This window comes from Haliotis rufescens, unplaced genomic scaffold (assembly GCF_023055435.1).
Source record: "Haliotis rufescens isolate VD_foot unplaced genomic scaffold, xgHalRufe1.0.p SCAF_21, whole genome shotgun sequence".
Lineage (NCBI taxonomy): Eukaryota > Metazoa > Mollusca > Gastropoda > Lepetellida > Haliotidae > Haliotis > Haliotis rufescens.
The window spans coordinates 5,288,237-5,300,569 of NW_025963902.1; positions in this window are offsets into that span (position 1 = coordinate 5,288,237).

Here is a 12,333-nt window from a genome sequence, read left to right on the forward strand (position 1 = left end):
TATTAAATGTGTTGAAGCACACATGTTTCTAAATATTTTAATTCCGTGTGCCGAGTAACAGCTGTACAACGCCTCGCTATTTAGAGATATGGTGCTATATATGCATATTGTCTGTTCATAAAAGTGTTCATGAATCGTTCGGTTATATGTAAAAAGCAAATCATCATTTTAGCGGAATAAGGATAAGCGCATGGTTGATCCAAAATACGAAATGGTTTCATTGAAGTTAGAAATACGATTAATGTTAGGAAATTGTCCTGAATATTATCGTTTATGTTTTGTCTAATCGCGGCTATATAATCCGGCCATATAAAGTCGTCTTAGGCGCCGCGATTCGCTGTGCAGAGTTGCGTCCCTTGGACACGCCAGAAACCTAAGATTGTGGGTTCGAATCCCGGTTCGTACCGATTATGTTTCTAGGTTTGACAGCACCATGCCCGTGCTCGTGGGTTTCACCGAAGTGGTAAACGTCTGAGACCTACATCACTTCGGGCTTTCCTCCCCCCATTAAGCTGACACGCCGTGATATACTGTAACTGGAATAATGTTTAAAGCGGCATTAAACCCAACTCACTCACTCACTCTTGACGATATATAATCATTTCCGAAAAATCGTCGCCTCCATATTAATACCTCTACGCCTCAAGTTAAAAATATGCAACGTGCATCAACCAGGTCAGCGAGCCTAACCACCCGATCCTGTAAGACGCCTCTTATAACAAGTGGGTTGCTAAAGACTACGACGGTACATCAGTTATTACAGATAATCCACTCTCGTCCACGCAAACGTCCGCGTCCAGCCTCATTCGTCATCCGAGAACGATCGTTTATACTCACAGGCCTGTGAGTCATATTTAGCCTACCCGTGAAGATCCGGGTTTGAATAGGCAACCTAGTAAGAGTCGACTAACGGGATCGGGTGGTCAGACTCGCTGACTTGGTTGATGCATGTCATCGTATCCCAATTGTATGAATCGATGCTCATGATGTCAATCACTAAATTGTCTTGTCCAGACTCAATTATTTACAAACCGTCGTCATATAGCATGAATATTGCTGAGTGCGGCTTTCAACAACAAACAAACATGTTTTTAGGCCTTAACCCGTACAGTGTGATTTAACTCGAACCAGCCTCGTACAAATAGGATCTTTTACTCGGGTAGGATACACCTCTGCGTGAAGTTGTTTACACACTCACAAAATATAATGGTCAAAACTATGGTTAAAACAAGTGTTTGTGAGTGAGTGAGTTGGGTGGGCGGACTGTCGTGCGAGCAAGCGAACGAGTGAGGTTTTTTGTTTGTCAACCAAGTCAGCCAGTCTGACCACCCGATCCCGTCAGTCGGCCCTTAAGTGCATGAGTGGCTGCGGACCAATTCTAACATGGATCTTCGCGGGAGATCTAGAGTGAGTGGGCGGGTGGGTGGATGAGTGAGTGAGTGGGCGATGTGGGTGGATGAGTAAGTGAGAGTGGGCGGGGTGGGTGGATGAGTGAGTGAGTGAGTGGGCGGGGTGGGTTGATGAGTGAGTGAGTGGGCGGGGTGGGTGGATGAGTGAGTGAGTGAGAGTTGGCGGGTGGGTGGATGAGTGAGTGAGTGGGCGGGGTGGGTTAATGAGTGAGTGAGTGGGCGGGTGGGTGGATAAGTGAGTGAGTGAGTGGGCGGCTGGGCGGGGTGGGTTGATGAGTGAGTGAGTGGGCGGGATGGGTGGATGAGAGTGTGAGGGCGGATGGATGTTTGAGTGAGTGAGAATTATCACTGCGTGCGACCACGTGGGAGGATTTAGCTCCTCACAGCTGTTCTGACTCACATTGCCACAGCTGGCAGCCTCTCTGCTTCACTGCCCAGATGAATAGCTCAACCTCGCCTTGATTATACATACAGCAGGACAAGCAGATTAATCAATTGGGCTTCGGATATAAACTGCCTGGCATTTACACACTTAAAAAATGGATTTGACCAAAGAATTACAAACGTCGAACCTGTTGTAAGGTTGATATTCTGGGAAAATTGAAAAACATTCTTGAAAAATATAGTTATACTTGATATTTTGGGGAAAAGAAGATATTGTCTGCCACAAAAATGACATCGTTCCAATGTTGTTTTTTGGAGAAAATTTTTTTGGGGCTCATAGATTTTATTAAATAATGAAACAAATATCTGATTTTGCAGCTGCAGCTCATTGCAAAATATAGCACAGGATTTCAAATCCTTTTTTAGATATTAAATATGATACTATTCTCCTCCGAATTTCTCATTTATATAGTCGTAACTCATTTATGAAATTTATATATAATTTATGTCCAGAAGCTCGCACACATTTCAGCAATGGCGGCGTCATAACTATATTTTATTAAAGGGTACGATATTTATTTTCAAGGTTAATTTTTAAAATATATATCTCCATGTTTTATTGCTGTAATGTCTGTGCGGCATCGTGAACCCCTCTCGTGTCATTATCACATGGTAATGTGTATATCAACTCACGGTGCACAATACCATTAAAAAGAGACAAAAAATAATCAAATACATACAAAATAACATTTCCTCTACGTGCTTGATAACGTGTGCGTTACATGCATATATTTTTGGGAATTAGGTTACCGAGTAAATTATAAAAATAAATGTCTTACTAAAACCTATACAACATTTTTTACGGTACAAAATATCACCACTTACCTGGCGCACCGCATCTCATCTGTACAGGTAGATAGAAAGGTAGGTATCTTTGCGCTTTTGCGGCTCACCAGGTTTGTTTAAATGTCTATATTGTTCAAGCCACGTGGCAGAAACAATCTCACCTCGCGTATTGGGGCTGGTTGTCATAGGACAATTCTCTCGATCGATATCCGCGACGGCTGAAGCGAACAGCTGTTGTTTTTGACGACACCTACGTCGACGGGAATAGTGGGGGAAATCTGAATATGTCATCTGGCCCCAGTTGCTGGATGTAATCCACAGTCAATATGAACGTGTTGATATTTCCTTACTGCTAATATTCGTTATGCCGATAAATATATTTCGTAACGATTTTCATAACTATTATTATTATAGGACGCCATATTACACATTGAAACATCTATCCACTTTATGGTAGACAAAGAACTGAATAAATGCATCGATATAGGGTGTTGACATATGTGTTGAATATTCCAGTCGCTATGAAAACGCTGCAGTTCAGACAAATGTTATTGTCGAGTATACATATATGTATATAAAATAACCGTGCCCGCTTCTCAGGACAACTTGTACAAAAATAGATCATCTCATGCCAGACCAGTCAGTTTACACAGGACAAGAATGGGGGATTTAGTTGAGAGAGAGAGAGAGAGAGAGAGAGAGAGGAGGGAGGAAGCGAGAGAGGGGCAGACACGGAGAGAGAGAGAGAGAGAGAGAGACACAGAGAGAGGAGGGAGGAAGCGAGAGAGGGGCAGACACGGAGAGAGAGAGAGAGAGAGAGACACAGAGAGAGGAGGGAGGAAGCGAGAGAGGGGCAGACACGGAGAGAGAGAGAGAGAGAGACACACACACACACACACACAGAGGAGGGAGGAAGCGAGAGAGGGGCAGACACGGAGAGAGAGACACACACACAGAGAGAGGAGGGAGGAAGCGAGAGAGGGGCAGACACGGAGAGAGAGAGAGAGACACACACACAGAGAGAGGAGGGAGGAAGCGAGAGAGGGGCAGACACGGAGAGAGAGAGAGAGAGAGAGAGAGAGACACAGAGAGAGGAGGGAGGAAGCGAGAGAGGGGCAGACACGGAGAGAGAGAGAGAGTATTAATTCTAATAATGTTCATATAAAATAAACAGGTACGTTAAAGCAATGCTGATTAAATTGATTAGAGAGAGAGAGGGGGGGGGGGGGGGGGTAGAAAAAATGACGTTTTCACTAGACTGGTTTGTGCTGGCTTGGTCATGATTTTGTATTCCAATGAGACCCAACACCCCACCTCCATCCCCTACCCACTACCTCTACCACCTATCCATTCCATCATTCCAACACCCTATGGACCCACCAAGTCGCATTCGCATCCTCCGTCCCCAACAACCAACCCCCACCCCCAGGACGGAATGACTAAGTTGTAAATAAAGCCGGACGAATCCGCCTCACCCCAAAGATTCGATTGTTCAATATAACAATGAATAGGAGTGTTTTTATATTCATCCGAGCAGAAATAAGTTACATGTTTTTCCTGTCGCTATCGAGATAAACATAATATTTAAACTTCTATAATTAAAGATGTAGAAACAATTATTTTAAAATCTTTAAAACCACAACAAATTAGCAGGAATCGGGAGAGGAAATTTAAAAACAAATAATAAAAATTTTATATAAAAAAGCCGACCCAAAATACCACATAAAAAATGTCTGACCTCAGTATAAATAGTCTGTATCATAACATTCCTGTCTTTTTGTCTGAGAGGCAGCTCTGCTTGTGAGAGGCGATTCCGGTTATCATAGGAGCCGACTAACGGGATCGGGTGGCCAGGTTCGCTTATTTAGTTGATGCATGTCATCGTATCCAAACTGCGTAGGTCGATGCTCATGATGTCAATCACTGGATTGTCTGGTCCAGACTCGGTTATTAACAGACCACCGTCTGGAATATTTCTGAGTGCGGCGTTAAACCAAAACCAAACTGTCTTTATGTTTCTATCAGCTTCTGTATGAGAAGAATATACGACAATTCTGTTTTGCCAGGTCTTGCTTTAAGTAATTACAAAATGTTCAATCTCAATTTGAAAAGGAACTACAGAGTTCTTCTATAGCTTATTATAATGCACCCGGAAAGTAAAATTCTGATCTTAGCGTTAAAAACAAAATATAGCGAAATACCTTTATATTATTATTTTTCCAAATAATGTAATTTCATAAATGAAAACAAAATAACCCAATGCTTACATGGAAACAATGCATTGAGGAAGGATTCTCCACAAAAAAATAAAGTTCTGCTTTTTCAGTACTTGTTTTGTTTTAACGCTATGGTTACGCGCATGCCCAGGGGGGAGATGTCCAACAACTCGTTAACGGATGTGACAGGAACTTTATCAACAGCTGCATCTGCAGCATCATACCATGAACTACTCAGCGGTTATATAATTTATTCATACTTTTTATTCAGCCTGAAAATTGAGGTGTGGTATATTGACAACATTCATCATGATACGACCAGCGTCAACGCATGTAGAATTTTACACTTCCAGGATAGATCTTTTAGTAGTCGACGCAGTTGCTAATTTCTCGCATTGTTGATACAGCTGGTGACATTTTATTCAAAGGAAATATGCTTAAAGAGTTATAAATATCGAACATACTGAGGAAACTGTAAGAAAGGCCCACAGAGGATCGAAGACCGCTCAGATTATTTTGACGAAACGGCTAAGCTTTATACGTATTGTTAAGACAATCGTGAGTGGCAAAAATGGTGTTGATTTCACTCGCGATCACTACGGCAAAAGTTATAGGTGTCCCTGACAGAATGATACTATCAGTTTAACTCAACTCCTAATTATCGAAAAAACAAAAAACAAACTATATCAAAGAAATTAAGACAGATTGCACATTTATGAAAAATTAAACAAGTTGTGCAGTCGTTCTCATGATGTTGAGCTAAGCTGCAGGATCCGGTGATCATATGTTTGAATCCCAGATTCGCCCCGATTATGACCGTTGGTTTGTCAGCAGCATCCCCGCGGTCCCCAGGACGGGAAACGTTTGCAATCTGCATCACAACCAGCTTCCTCACAGGTTAACCTGATATGACGTTACGTACCTGAACGACTGATTAAAATGTTTTTTAACCCACCTTGCTTACTCAGTCATGGGTTTTTGAAACATCGACCGAATAGAGGGCCACACAGTTTGAATATACTCATCCGCTTATTCTCCGCAACACTCTATACTCTGCGTTCCGTTGAAATAAAAAACACATACATTCATCGATGCACGGTTGTGTTGGTCTGCATGACTGACGAACATTATCATATGCAATAAGCTCAATAGTTATTTATTTTGTGCAATCGATATATATTGATTTGAAAGTCGGTTACAAACTTTGAACACATGCATACCCTAAAATACAGCGTAGCATATATTGCTGTCGCAAGCACGTTCGGAAATGAATATGAGCAGATGCAGGAGAGGAATCATTAGGAATCCCTCACTCTTGTCCAGCTTTCACTCAATGCATTGTCGAAGATTCAGCCGCGCCACCTGTTGACGGAATCACAATAGAACGCCAAGGTGTGCAAATTAGTCGTGTGGAGAATAGCACAAAGTATTGATTGTTATCGCCGGATGGCCGCGCTGTGTGCTTTGGGCGACCGTGGAGAAGTTATCTACAGGAAATGTAAATGATTTCAGTTTGAAGTGATAACGGGGATAACGATTGGAGAGAGATGAGTTTTATTGTTTAGTAACCGAATAGCGCGCTGTGCATTCTGGGATATATCTGATGTGGTGATCGGTAAATATGATTAAATAGGGACTATAATTACGGTACATATATGAATACTGCAAAACTGATGCGGAACATTGAAGTGACTGTGATCAGATATGCAAATTAACCCTTCCCGAAGTGGCAAATGAAAATAAACTTTACTTGTTTCTGATGCTTTGTTTTTAATTTATAATATTGTAGAATTTGTTTATGTGTGAATGTGTGAGTATTGTTTTACTCCGCTATTAGAAATATTCCAACAATATCACGGCGGGGGCTTCGCACATTGCACCCATGTGGGGAATCGAACCCGGGTCTTCGGCGTGACGAGAGAACACTTTAACCACTGGGCTACCCCACCGCCCTGTTTATGTTTATTTCTTTGTGTTCCTGTAAACAACAGGAGTCTCCTTGAATTTAAGTACTGTTCATCTGCGGTGTGGTTCATTGGTCTGTGAGATAGTGACTCGCATGAATGTGTGAAATTGTTTACAATATCGCCGAGATAATCAATGATATGTTGAGATATGTCTAAACATTTACAAGGAACCCTTCCTTGTCCCTTTATCAATAATTTGAAACTTAACTTCCGGAATACATTGGATACAACCAAAAACTTACAGAACCCGTGAAGACCCGGGGTAGAATAGGTCTTCAGCAACCCATACTAACCGTAAAAAGCGACTATGCTTGTCGTAAGGTAAGAGGCGACTAACGGGATCGGGTGGTCAGGCTCGCTGACTTGGTTGATGCATGTCATCGTATCCCAATTACGTGGATCGATGCTCGTGATGTCAATCACTGGATTGCCTGGTCCATACTCAATTATTTACAGACCGCCGTCATATAGCTGGAACATTGCTGAGTGCGGCGTTAAACAACAAACAAACAAAACATCACCATCGAATAGTCATGTGTTTTTTAAATATCAGCATACGTATATTACAGAGTGCTTTTACACATTCACATGCACAGATTAATAAATCAAAAGAAATATTCAAAGTGAACATTTACAAAATGTAGATATTGATTCTGGGAAATAAATGACTAAACGAGAAAGAAAATCAAAGAGGCTTAAATCTGTGATGCTTTAGATCGATCGCTGTTGACGCATGCGCGATAATGTCCATTGTTGTACAGCGGCTGTGCCCCCATTCATCTTGCAACACGTGCTTGTGTGGTCGATATTTTACAACAATGCATCTTACGGTTGTTCGTGTCGGAATATATTGTGATTTAAGAAATACCCACTTCTATCGGGATTATCACACACCGAATAAGATTTATTCATCGTTAAGGTATTTCGGTTTTGGCAATTGTCTGCATAATTGCAGAAGAATTTCTTATTAGATCTGAGCTGATAAACATGTTCTTGGTGGCTCTCATCTTTGCATATATTCAAGGAATGAAAGCGTACATAAATAACGTTCGGTTTTATCTTAAAAAAAAATGAATGTATCAGTGTTAGGTTTAACGCCGCTTTGGGGTGAGGTGACATGGCGTTTAACGTCGCGTCCAAGATTATTGCACTTATATAGCGACGTGCATGTACGTGTGTGTGTTTGTGTGGCTGCTTGTACTAGTCCGGACTGTTGCCGATTTATAGTGGTAGCTCACTGAGACACCATGCTGCAATTTTACATGAATACCCCATTCAGACACAGTATACTGACTCCGAGCCGACCAGTCTTGTTTTAGCCAGACAGCGTAACAACTAGTACCATCTTTTAACGTCTTTTGGTATGACGCGGACTGGGATTAAACCCCGGACATTCCGCTCTCCGGGCGGACGCTCTACCACTAGACCACGGAGGCGGTCCTACGCCGCTTTGAATGGTATTCCAGGAACATCACGGCGTGTCAGCTTAATGTGGAAGGAAAACCCAAAGTCTCAGACGTCACCAGTTTGGTGAAACCAACGAGCAAGGGTTTGGTGCTGACAAATCTAGAAACATAATCGGGGCGAACCAAGCTTCGAGCCACGATCATAGCTTCCTGGCGTGTCTAAGGGACGCAAATCTGAGAACAGGGAAAAGGGTAGCCTAGCTACGGGCGAAAACGCTCGTTCCTTTTCGCTGAATACCTGGGTTCGATTCCCAAAACATGTACACTGTGTGAAGCCTATTACTGGTGTAGCCATCCATTATGTTTTGGAATATATTAAGTAAAACAGATCTATCTCATCCACCCACCCACTCACTCACTCACTCACTCACTCACTCACTCAGAAGGTTACATGCCATCTTTAGCTCACCTGACTGAAAGTAAAGTGGGCTTATGTTATGTTGGTACGTTGTCCCTTGTGTACCGTGCATGCGTCGTGCATCGTAAACACCTCCTCAGAAACCAGATCACATTCTTGTTCAATGATAACACGTCAGTCTGTTTAATAGGTTCAATTCTAAGGGACGTTACATAATGTTTAAACTGCGTATGCTTACTTCCTAGATCAACTAATATGTCCCGTTCATTGCGATATTTATTTTTTTAACTTGATTTCACCTTGGCTTTGAACCTAAATTCTCTCAAAATGAGTTTCTTCTCACTATAAACGTCATCTTCTCAGAAACCGCTGGGCCAGAGGATCGATTCTGATTTTCAAGATGGCCGCCACAACGGCCATATCAAAAGATCTGTTTAAGGCTATTGGTATCTGTTGAGTTGGAATTCAAGTTCAACACATATTTGGCTACAAAAAAGTCTCCTCCTCTGAAATTGCCAGACTGAGGTACCTTCACTTTGACATGAATGTTTCTCCTCATAATGACAATATTTTGTTCATATCATTGCAGTTGAGTTTTATACAGAAATTATTTGTTTATCAACGCTGACAGCAACCCTTGTTACGTGTATGTCTGTGCTGAAACTCTAAACAGTTGACTACATATCCAGGTGAGCTACAGTACCGCGCAGCTATTTTTAATGTACACGAGGCCACCCGTCCACCCGAAGTATACTCAGGCGAGCTACAGTACCGCGCCACTATTTTTAATGTACACAATGCCACTCTTCCACCCAGGGGCGGTCGGGTAGCCTAGTGGTTAAAGCGTTCGCTCGTCACGCCGAAGACCCGGGTTCGATTCCCGACATGGGTACAATGTGTGAAGCCCATTTCTGGTGTCCCCCGCCGTGATATGGCTGGAATATTGCTAAAAGCGGCGCAAAACCATACTCACTCACTCACTCACTCACTCACTCTTCCACCCGAAATATACTCAGGCGGGCTACAGTACCGCGCCACTATTTTTAATATACACAAGGTCACCCTTCCACCCGAAGTATACTCAGGCGAGCTACAGTACCGCGCCACTATTTTTAATGTACACAGGGCCACCTTTCCACCCGAAGTATACTCAGGCGGGCTACAGTACCGCCCGACTATTTTTAATGTACACAGGGCCACCTTTCCACCCGAAGTATAATCAGGCGGGCTACAGTACCGCGCCACTATTTTTAATGTACACAATGCCACTCTTCCACCCGAAGTATACTCAGGCGGGCTACAGTACCGCCCCACTATTTTAAATGTACACAAGGCCACCTTTCCGCCCGCAGTATACTCAGATACAGTGGACTCCATCTTTAGAGACATCGAAGCAAATATCATCTGTCCACTTCTGCAGCAGATTATCTGATCAGCTGTTTCATCAGTACCTTACTTTAAACTCCATTTCACCTCACCTTTGGATATATTTTACATGCGCTTCTCTATATAACGGTTCACGTAACGGTTCCAACGCAAATCTCACCGTGATTGGTTCAAATGCAGCACTATTTTCTCAGATGCGATCAAATACACATTTGAGCGTATACTGAGATTCGTTCATCTTCCCAAGATATAATATCTGCAATACGGTATTACAAAACAGTATCTGTAGGTGAGCTAAATGGGGTGCAACGTCTCGATCATTATTATTTTAGTTTTATATGTGCGTGTGTGTGCGTGCGTGCGTGCGTTCGTGCGTGCGTGCGTGCGTGTGCTAGTCTGGCCTAATGCCGGTCACAGAGCTACCCCATTGATATACCATTCCGCAGTTTAATATTAATACCCCACCCACACACAATATCCTGACTCTGAGCCGGCCAATCCTTGTTTTAACCCCTTAATGCCGAGCACCAGGCAGGGAAACAACAACTACAACCATCACACGTCTTTTGGTATGAAGCGGCAGGGGATCGAACCCGGACATTCCGCACCCCAGAGAGACGCTCTATCCACTAGACCACGGAGGCGGTCTAATACCTGGAAAACTAAATATCTTAAGAGTCACCAAATACCTGTGACCTTTTATATCCACTTCAACTATCTTCGAAGAATCGGGGGGGGGGGGGGGGGGGGGGCTTGGTTGTATTTATTTTATATACAGACGCCCGTGGTGTTTTACATTATCACGAAACCATATCAGTGTAAATAAATACACTATGTCACAATCCACTAGACCACTTGGGCCGTCAACCCGTGAAGATCTCAGGTTGGAATAGGTCTTCAGCAACCCATGCTTGCGGCAAGAGGCGAGGATGCTTGTTATAAAAGGCGAGTAACGGGATCGGGTGGTCAGACTCGCTGACTTGGTTGATGCATGTCATCGTATCCCAATTGTGTGGATCGATGCTCATGATATCAATCACCAGATTGTCTGTCCAGGCTCGATTATTTACAAACCGCCGTCATATAGATGGAAAATTGCTGTGTTCGGCGTTAAACAAGCAAACAAACAAACAGACCTCTCTCAGACATTATTCCGACTCCGAGACGACCAGTCCTTGTTTTATCCCTTAATGCCGTTCGCCAATAAGAGTAACACCTCGGCCCACTTGCACAAAGCGATCTTAGCGCTAAGATGATCCTAACTCCCATACTTTAGCATAGGCTTACACTAGTCTTAGCGCTAAGATCTCTTTGTGCAAGTGGGCCCTGACGTCTTTTGTCATGACGTGGCCGGGGATCGAACCCCCGATCGGGGGATCGAAGCCTGGTAATAAGTTCCATGCAACAAGATTTTATTAACAATTCACATATATATCACAGAATTCATCCAAGTAGGTTTAGGGTAAATAAGGTAACAAGTTTAGATGGAGCAAAAGATTAACATTACATGTTATTAAGACACATCTGTTCACTGTAAAGATACTAGCGGTAGCCATGCAGTTTCTTCACATTCATAAATTTCTACCTGCTAGAGACAAGACGAGAACCACGTGGCACTGTAGCTCACTTATCCGTTTTTATAATTTCTAAAATTCAACCAAAAGGTAACAATAACATGGTGAAGACTAAAACGCGTCAACAGGCGTTTCTTGGCAAGAGAGACGCCTGGAATATTTACTTTGAATAATGCATTCATTTCTTACACACCAGTTGCTGAAGTGACCCAAGGTTAGATTACGGGTGGCCCAGTCGTCTAAGGCGCCGCGATTCGCTGTGCAGAGTTGCGTCCCTTGGGCACGCCAGAAACCTATGATTGTGGGTTCGAATCCCGGTTCGCCCCGATTTTGTTTCTAGGTTTGTCAGCACCATACCCGTGCTCGTGGGTTTCACCGAAGTGGTAAACTCACTCACTCATTGATATGGAACTCGTGTGTGAGTCGAATTCATCTACGCCTGTGTCGAAACTTCATGGTTTGAGAGTGTTAATTAATAATGTTCTTTGGTCTTATCTATATACATATGGGGGAGGTTTGTTTGGTGTAGGGTCACACTAGCTATGGGGTGAGGTGAGGTGAAATTGAGTTTAACGTCGGGTCCAAGATTATTGCACTTATATAGCGACGTGCATGCACGTGTGTGTGTGTGGCTGCTTGTACTAGTCCGGACTGATTCCGATTTATAGTGCTAGCTCACTGAGATACCATGCCGCAGTTTGAACATGAATACCCCACTCAGACACAG